The sequence below is a fragment of the Gekko japonicus genome, unplaced genomic scaffold (assembly GCF_001447785.1).
Source record: "Gekko japonicus isolate JY-2015 unplaced genomic scaffold, Gekko_japonicus_V1.1 scaffold1193, whole genome shotgun sequence".
NCBI classification, from domain to species: Eukaryota; Metazoa; Chordata; class Lepidosauria; order Squamata; family Gekkonidae; genus Gekko; species Gekko japonicus.
Window position 1 is genome coordinate 337167 of NW_015164222.1, and position 9355 is coordinate 346521.

Sequence of the window (9355 nt, forward strand, 5' to 3'; positions counted from 1 at the left end):
AAGAAAAATTATGGTTTTAGAGAAGAAAAAAATGAAATGGAAAATATTTGGGGAAGTGGAGAGGGAAAAAATATCTCTAAAATGTATAAATTGTTGTTGAAATGGTATACTGAAGATGAAATTGTTAAAGAGCAAATGATAAAGTGGGCAATAAATATGAATAGGGAGGTGACTATTGAAACTTGGGAATATTTGTGGAAAAACTCTATTAAGATATCGACTTGTACCAATGTCAGAGAGAACTGTTTTAAAATGATGTATAGGTGGTACATGACTCCGAAGAAAATTGCAAATATGAACCAGAATATGTCAAACAAATGTTGGAAATGCAAGAGTCATGAGGGCTCATTTTATCATATGTGGTGGACTTGTGAAAAAGCTGTAGACTTTTGGACAAAAGTCCACAATGAAATGCAAAAAATATTGAAATGCTCTTTTAAAAAAGCACCCGAAATTCTGCTTTTGGGTTTGAAAATAGATGAAGTGAACACGACTAAAAAGACTTTACTTTGGTACTTAATAACAACTGCGAGAATGCTGTTTGCACAATTTTGGAAAACAGAGAAAGTACCAGAGATTGAAGATTGGATACAAAAAGTTCTGTTCATGGCTGAAATGGACAAAATTACAAAAAAGTTGAACGGCAAAGAAGATGAGGTATTTTTTGAAGAATGGAATGACTTTAAAAATTATCTGGAGAAGAACTGGGATGTGAAACAAAATTTAATATGTTTAGATCAATATTAGGTTAAATGATGTTATCTTAAATCTGTAATGATAAGAAAAATGATATAATTGATGATATATAGTAATGTGGAGGGTAAGGGGGAAGCATTGCGGGAAGCCACAGGAGGGAGGGGAGGAAATGGGTATGGGTGAACAATGGAAAATTGGAAATGGTTAAATGTAAAACTCGTATGGAAAATAATAAAAAATTGTTTACCAAAAAAAAAAAACTTGTCTGCATCTGAAGATGTGGGCTCCAGTCAACAGAAGTCCATGCTGTTCTAAACTGGCTACCCATTATTTATTTAGAAAACTTCTTCAGCGAGCCTGCTCAAGGTTGATTACAAAAATAAAACACTATAAAAACCATTAAAAACTCAGCCAGAACATAAAAAGAGCAAGAGCATATTAAAAAGAGTTTCAGAACAGTTTCCAAGCAAGAGTTCTTCCTTCTGGGGTTCATTTGTAAGCCCTGTGGGTAGGGTTGCCAACCTCCAAGTAATAACTGGAGATCTCCTGGGATTGCAACTGATCTCCAGGCTACAGAGAGAATGGCTGCTTTGAAAGGTGGACTCCGTGGCATTATACTCCACTGAAGTCCCTCCCATCTCCAAAACCACCGCTCCTCAGGCTCCATCCCCCAAATCTCCAGGTATCTCCAAACCTGGAGCTGGCAACCCTACCTGTGGGGTTATTTTCAAGAATCCGCAGAGAGGCAACACTGAACTGTTGGTGGATTGAACTGATTCAGACATAAGATTGCCAGCTCTGGGTTGGGAAATACCTGGAAATTTGGGGGTGGAGCCTGGGGAGTGTGGGGCTTGGAGAGGTTAGGGACCTCAGCGTGGTATAATGCCATACAGTCTACCCTACAAAGCAGCCATTTTCTCCAGGGGAACTTATCTTTGATAGTCTGGAGATCAACTGCAATAGCAGAAGATCTCCAGGTGCCACCTGGAGGTTGACAACCCTCTTCACGGAGCTGTAGGCTGTATGCCTGATGGGCTGATGGGCTGTCAGAAGAGCCGAGCCTGCAAGGAACGAATGCCCTGCTCCGCATTCCATTATGCAGACTGTAGGACTCCACACACAAATGCTTTATTATTGCTATTATTATATCAGTCAGTGCTAAATGTTATTAGTGGTAATACTGATCTGTTGAAACTGCGTGACTTAGGACGCCACGGGGGGCAACTGCTTCTGTAGCAATCAGAACAAAGTTGGAAATCATTTTTCAAGTAGGGAAGAAGGAAAGTTAGCTTTAGAAATCTGGCACCTTCTGCCCAAATACAGACGCTGGAACAGGTCTTTTCCAAAGACTGGCACTCGGAACATTCCTCAGAAAGATCGTATCAGCAGCTTTGTGAACAGGTACGTACTGCCATTTTCATCAGTATTAATCTGATTGATGAGCGACTTCCTTCATCACCAAGTACAATTATTGCAGAAATGTCTTTGGAATCGGAGTAACCTTCTTTGCCTTTGCCACCAGGCTTGTGACCTTGAACAGGCATACGTACCTTTTCTTACAGGCAGGATTGAGCAAGGCCCAGCTGGTTAGACCAGCTTGGCAGTATCTCTCTTAGCAAAGAATCCAGGAAGAGTCGTTCTGTTTGGGTTACCCTGTGAGTTGCTAAGGGGCTAACTGTGCCTCTGGTAAAGATGTCTAACAGAGCCCTGATGCTTTTTATTTTTTTAAAAAGCAAAGTAGTTTGGGGGGTGGGTTGAAGCAGAGAAGCAGAGGAGAAGGAAAACTTAATTCCATCACCCCCATTGCTTCATTCCACATTGTCCCCCAGGCATTTCCCCCAAATGGAGCTCAAAGCACATAGTTGCTCTTATGAAAGTCCTTTTGGATCCCTCAAGGAGAAAACATTACTGGGTAGGGTTGTCAACAGATTTGGAGAAAATCATCCTGTTCCCTTAAAAAAAACTTGTGGTGTGGACATGGTAGTTCAGCAGTTCGAGACCCGAGTGTGCCGCAAGACGGAGTGAGCTCCTGTCTCTAGTTCCAGCTCCTGCCAACCTAGCAGTTCGAAAGCAAGAAATTGCAAGTAGATAAATAAGTATCACTTCAGTGGGAAGGTAACAGTGTTCTGTGCACCTTGGTGTTTAGTCATGCCGGCCACATGACCACAGAAATGTCTTAGGACAGCACTGGCTCTTCAGCTTTGAAACGGATATGAACACCGAGAGTTGGATTCGACTGGCTTTCGAGCAAGGGAACCTTTACCTTTACCTTAAAGCCTCTATTAAATTCTCCAGGCCAGTTATCAACTCTACAAAAAGGGTAGCTGGGTATCTAGATTAGTTACCCCTTTTTTCTCCACCACTTTTCTGATTCATATTCCCCTTTCCTGAAGTCGCTTTTAATTAACTTTAGGCTTGATATACCGCCCTAACCCCCGAAGGGGTCTCTGGGCGGTTCACATTTTTTTTGTCGTTCTAAGAACTAGTTTCCTATCTTGGGCCACATCTAGAGTTAGGGGTGGGACTGCCTACCGGCACCCTCGGTGCTATATATGCTTCTTCTGCTTCCTTGGCTCGGCTCGGCTCGGCATCTATTTATCGGCGGCTAGATCGATACAGTCCTTTCTCGGCTTGCTGGCGTGGCGTCCCCTCCAGGCTCCCAACACTTTTTCCGGCAACCACAGCAGCGCCGTGTAGGCGCACAGCTTCATGCACACTTTCAGCCGGCTTTGTCCGTCAGGCACCGCCGTGCCTGCGTCATTCGTCGTGCGCCCTCAGGACTCTGCCGTCGCCGCCGCTGTCGCTCGATGTTCCTTCCGGCCACCAGGGATCGCTCCGCTCCGCTCCACTCCGCTCCGCTCTCCAGCGCTCACCGCCGCCGCTGATGTTATGCTATCGTCCATCGCCGTACTGCCACACCATCCGCATTACCACCATGCCTCTTCGTCAGAGGTGGGTGCCCCCTACCCATCTAAGGGTAGGTACCCATTCGTCTACTTGTATTAGATGTTAATTAGCTTTTGACCCGCTGGGTTGGCGGGAGCTGGGACGAAGGCCGGGAGCTCGCTCCGGCCGCGGTGGTATTCGAACAGCCGCGATGGCTGCTCTTAGTTGTTAAAGCAGGCGTTTTACCGCCTGCGCCACCGCTCCCCTTTATTTAAAACACCAGAGCAGTCATATATCTGTTTCCCTGGCCAATATTCATTCTAGATGAATTGTAAACAGGGCTGCAAGCTTGAGCCAGTCAATCAGTTAGCTAAGGGCGTAAGCCACTGCCAACCCCCAATTGGAAATAATTATTGCAGGTAAGCAGCACAAGGAGTATATTAGGCAGTAGCAACCTTACACATGTGGCAATGTGCATGTGACACACAGTACAGTCCTAAACAGACTTACACCCTTGTTAAGTCAGTTGAACTTTGAAGGGTATATCTGTGCTTAGAATGGCCCTGTTGGAGGGGGGAAAGGGAAACCGGAACAAGTTCAGGGGGCCATGTTCTGCTTCTCATCTGATCCCCATTGCTCCTATTCAGGTACAAGCTCTCCCTCCTCTGCGAGGACAGATCTGCACGTCCCCCCCCCCATAGCTAGCAACCCAAAACAGTCCAGTGGAGCCTGAGTATAGGTGTTGCCTTCTGACACACTTCTGGTGATGTCAGGGGGTGTGGCATATGATAATGAGTAATGCTAATGAGCTCCTGCACCTCTTTTTCTACGGAATGACCCCTGCTAACACGGTTACTCATCTTGGACTTCTTCCAAAAGATTTATACTGGAATAAAGAAGAGTACAGACAGGGGTGCTACCCTCCAGGTGGAACGTGGGGATCCCCTGGAATTACAGTTCATCTCCAGTCTACAGAGATCCCCTGTAGAAAAAGGATGTTTTGGAGGATGAATTCTGCGGCGTTGTGCCCCACTGAGGTCCCTGTCCCCTCCGGGCTCCATCCACAAATCTCCAGAAGCTTCCCAGCCTGGATCTGACAACCCTACCCCCTCACCCCCTGCTGGTGGCTCTGGGAGTAATTTTATAGTTGAATGTGAGGAAAGAATGCAGAAGTTGGCAAACCAATTTGGAAAAGCAGAGGCTGCCTAGCCTTTGTGAGAATGGAGTCCCTTCCCATTATGAGCCACCTTGAATTAACATCAAGCAGAAAGGTGGCTGAGGGACTTCCGGCCATGGCGGCACGAATGGCGACTGGCTCTCGGGACGCTCCTGGAGCCGGATCGCTCACACGCAGTCTGGGGGGGTCCCGCGTGAGCGGAGATCCTAAGGAGCCCTAGGGTAAGGGCTCCGAACTAGGGGGCGCTCAAGGGAGTAAGCCTCTTGCCGACCAGAAGGTCGGGAATTGAGGCTCTCCCTCTGCCCCAAACGGCCCCGGCTGTGTCGTGCCCTGTAATGGGGACTAGCAACGCCACCGGAACATCGGAGTGATGGAGCGAAAAGGCAAAGTCTGAACAAAAGCGAAAAAGCGATGAACTGTGAGTTGGTGATTGAATTTGAAGCGGTTTTATAAACGCGTTCGCACCCCCCGGGAAAGCAAAAGGGAGGGGGAGGCTCCCCCCCCCAGCGAAAGAAATGACTTTTTAAAAGAAAGAGGGGGGGGCGAAGCGGAGAATTGTAGAAGCGAATTACCTTTGGGGAAAGAGCAGAAAGCGGCAGTCAGGGACGTTTTTGAAATATAAACAAAAACGAAGCATGGTGGGGCAGAGAAGGCCACCCGAGAAGCAGCTGAAGAAGACGGGTGGGATTTCCTGTCCAAGCCCTTCCTCTGCTGTCAATCAACAAGAGGGTGAACTTTTTCGCCATCTGCTGGAGGAACTGCAAAAAATCAACCAGAAGCTGGATAGTTAGTATGGAAAGTGCCTACACTGTGCAGCAGAAAAAAATGACAGAGACAGCCGACAAGGTAGATAATATTGCAAACAAATGCTTGGCATCAACGGAAGAGTTACAGAAAGTTAAGAAAAAGGTCACTAAAGTGGAGAAGTACCAAGAAAGACAGGAAAATAAACTGCTATTGCTTCAAATGGAGAAAGCAAACTTAATTCTTCGATTTCAGGGCTTGAAAGAAGAGGAAAAAGAGGACCTCAGAGACATTTTGGCAACAGCTTTAGCACCACTGACTGGCAACCAAGCGGAAAAAATAAAAGAGGAGATGGATTTGGCTTATAGAGCCTACTCCAATTTCACAAAGAAAAATAAGTTGCCTGCAGAAGTGGTAGTGAAATTTACAAAGCAACGTCTCAGAGATCAGATTTTAAAAGCAGCTTCGGCAACACCCCTGAAAATTGGAGATCAACCGATAAGAATTTTGAAAGATGTTCCATTTGAAATCAGAATGAAGAGAAAGGAATATAAAGGGTTGACCGTGTTCTTACAAAATCATCAAGTGAGTTACAGATGGTTGGTGCCAGAAGGACTGGTCTTTAAATTTAAAGACAGAAGAGAAAAGATAGACTCTATCTTTAAAGCTCAAGACTTTTTGAAGAGGCACGCCAGCTCAGAAGAAGAAGCAGAACTTGCCAAGTGGATGACAGGAGACAGCGAAGAAGACAGCAGCTCTGAGGAAGAGGTGAAGGATGAGGAAGACAAAGGAGCGACTGGCATAAAGTACAATTTGAGAGACAAAAAAGGGAAAGGCCCCAAGAATTAACTGTTTTGGACTATGTTGTAAAAGTAATTCTAACCCCGAAAGGACATTACTAACATATTAATTACTTTTCTGAAAGCTGAAGAAGAAAAAGAAGATCACCTATTCACAGAAAAAACGTTGACTTTAACTTTAAATTAGAAAAGTTTAATTTACTAATATCTAACATCACTCAACACTTTTCTTTATCCCTCTATATCCCCTCCCTATTTTTCTGAGTAAAGCGAAATTCTCTCCTTTTTAAGAGAGGGAAATAAAACTTTATATATATTAAAAAAAGCAGAAAGGTGGCTGATAAATGTTTTCCATAAATATATATAAAACGGGGGGTGAGGGTGGCGATGCCAAGTAAGATGGCAGTCATCTGATCTTAAGACTCCGCTTCCCGTCCCTCTCCCGAGGCATATATTAAGCTAATATCACATCAGGCCCTCCTGATTATGGGGGGAAATGGTGGCAATAACACTGAAGTTATTAAAACTGTGAGTAAAACTATGCAAGACTTCTTTTCTCCACGAGAAAACTGCCCTGACCACAAAGCTTCTGGTGCTGAAAAATCTAAGATGGCAGACAAGAAGGCTGTCTCTCACTTACTAGAAATGACTCTCCATAAGGAGGACTTACCGGGCTTGTTGGAGAAAATGAAAAGAAGACTTGGCGATCAGATACAACAGTCTATACAACCAGTAAGGGAACAACGTGTGCTGATACAAGCCTCTCTAGAAAAAACTTCAGAAGTAGCAGAAACAGCCCTTAATATGGGCGTGACATTTAAAGATGACATGAAGGAGTTGCAGACGCGAGAACTGAATATGCGGGATAGATTGCTGTCCCTGGAAACGCAAATTAAACAGCTTAATTTAAAATTCAGAGATCTCCCGGAGGGGGCGGATGCACATTGGATATCCATTTGGAACTCCTCTAAGAAAGTCTCAAGAATATTCAATATTCATTTTCAAATTTTCAAACTCCTCACACACTGGTATTATACCCCAGAACAGCTACATCGCATTATACATTAGAAGCAGGAAACCAGCCAGGGAGGCAGTGGGGTCCTTGGATGACCAAGGGGTAAAAGGAGTACTGAAGGATGATAGGGAAATGGCTGAGAAGCTAAATGCATTTTTTGCCTCCGTCTTCACTGTGGAAGATGAGAGGTGCTTGCCCACTCCAGAACCACTGAGTTCGGGAGGGGTGTTGAAAGACCTGAGTCAGATTGAGGTGACGAGAGAGGAGGTTGTAAAACTGATAGACAACTCAAAAACTGATAAATCACCTGGCCCAGATGGCATACATCTGAGAGTTCTGAAAGAACTCAAATGTGAACTTGTGGATCTCCTTACAAAAATATGTAATCTTTCCTTAAAATCAGCCTCCATTCCTGAGGACTGGAAGGTAGCAAATGTCACTCCCATCTTTAAAAAGGGTTCCAGAGGAGATCCGGGAAATTACAGGCCAGTCAGTCTGACGTCGATACCGGGTAAATTGGTGGAAACCATTATTAAGGAAAGAATTAGTAGGCACATAGATGAACAAAACCTATTGAGGCAGACTCAACATGGGTTCTGTAAGGGAAGATCTTGTCTCACTAACCTGTTAATGTTCTTTGAGGGGGTGAACAAACATGTGGACAAGGGGGATCCAATAGATATTGTTTACCTTGACTTCCAGAAAGCTTTTGATAAAGTTCCTCATCAAAGGCTCATAAGTAAGCTCAAAAATCATGGGATAAAAGGACAAGTCCTTTTATGGATCAAAAACTGGCTAATTAATAGAAAACAGAGAGTGAGTATAAATGGGCAGTTCTCTCAGTGGAGGGGGGTAAGCAGTGGGGTACCGCAGGGATCAGTACTTGGTCCACTGCTTTTTAACTTGTTCATTAATGATTTGGAGATGGGAGTAAGCAGTGAAGTGGCTAAATTTGCGGATGATACAAAGTTGTTCAGGGTGGTGAAAACCAGTGAGGATTGTGAGGCACTCCAAGGGGATCTGTCAAGGATGGGCGAGTGGGCGTCAACATGGCAAATGGGGTTCAATGTGGCCAAGTGCAAGGTGATGCACATTGGAGCCAAAAATCCTAAATATAAATACACATTGATGGGGTCTGAACTGGCAGAGACTGAGCAAGAGAGAGATCTTGGAGTTGTAGTGGATAACTCACTGAAAATGTCGAGACAGTGTGTGACTGCAATAAAGAAGGCCAATGCTATGCTGGGGATTATTAGGAAGGGTATTGAAAACAGATCAGCCAATATAATAATGCCCCTATATAAATCAATGGTGAGACCTCATTTGGAATACTGTGTGCAGTTCTGGGCACCACACCTTAAAAAGGATATTATAGCTTTGGAAAAAGTGCAGAAAAGGGCAACTCGAATGATAAAAGGGTTGGAACACTTTCCCTATGAGGAAAGGTTAAAGCGCTTAGGGCTCTTTAGCTTGGAGAAACGACGACTGAGGGGTGACATGATTGAGGTTTATAAGATTATGCATGGGAAAGAGCAGGTAAAGAAAGAGGTACTTTTCTCCCTTTCTCACAATACAAGAACCCGTGGGCACTCCATGAAATTGCTGAGCGGTCGGGTTAGAACGGATAAAAGGAAGTACTTCTTCACCCAAAGAGTGATTAACACATGGAATTCACTGCCACAGGAAGTGGTGGGTGCTACAAGCATGGACGGCTTCAAAAGGGAATTAGATAAGCATATGGAGCAGAGGTCCATCAGTGGCTATTAGCCACAAGGTATAGCTAGGGGCTCTGGGGCAAGTGATGCTCTGTCTTCTTGGTGCTTGGGGGGGGGTCAACAGTGGGAGGGCTTCTAATGTCCTGGCCCCACTGCTGGACCTCCTGATGGCACTGGTATTTCTGGCCACTGTGTGACACAGAGTGTTGGACTGGATGGGCCTTTGGCCTGATCCAACATTGGCGTCTCTTATGTTCTTATGAAAGCAAGAAATTGCAAGTAGATAAATAGGTACCACTTCGGTGGGAAGGTAACAGCATTC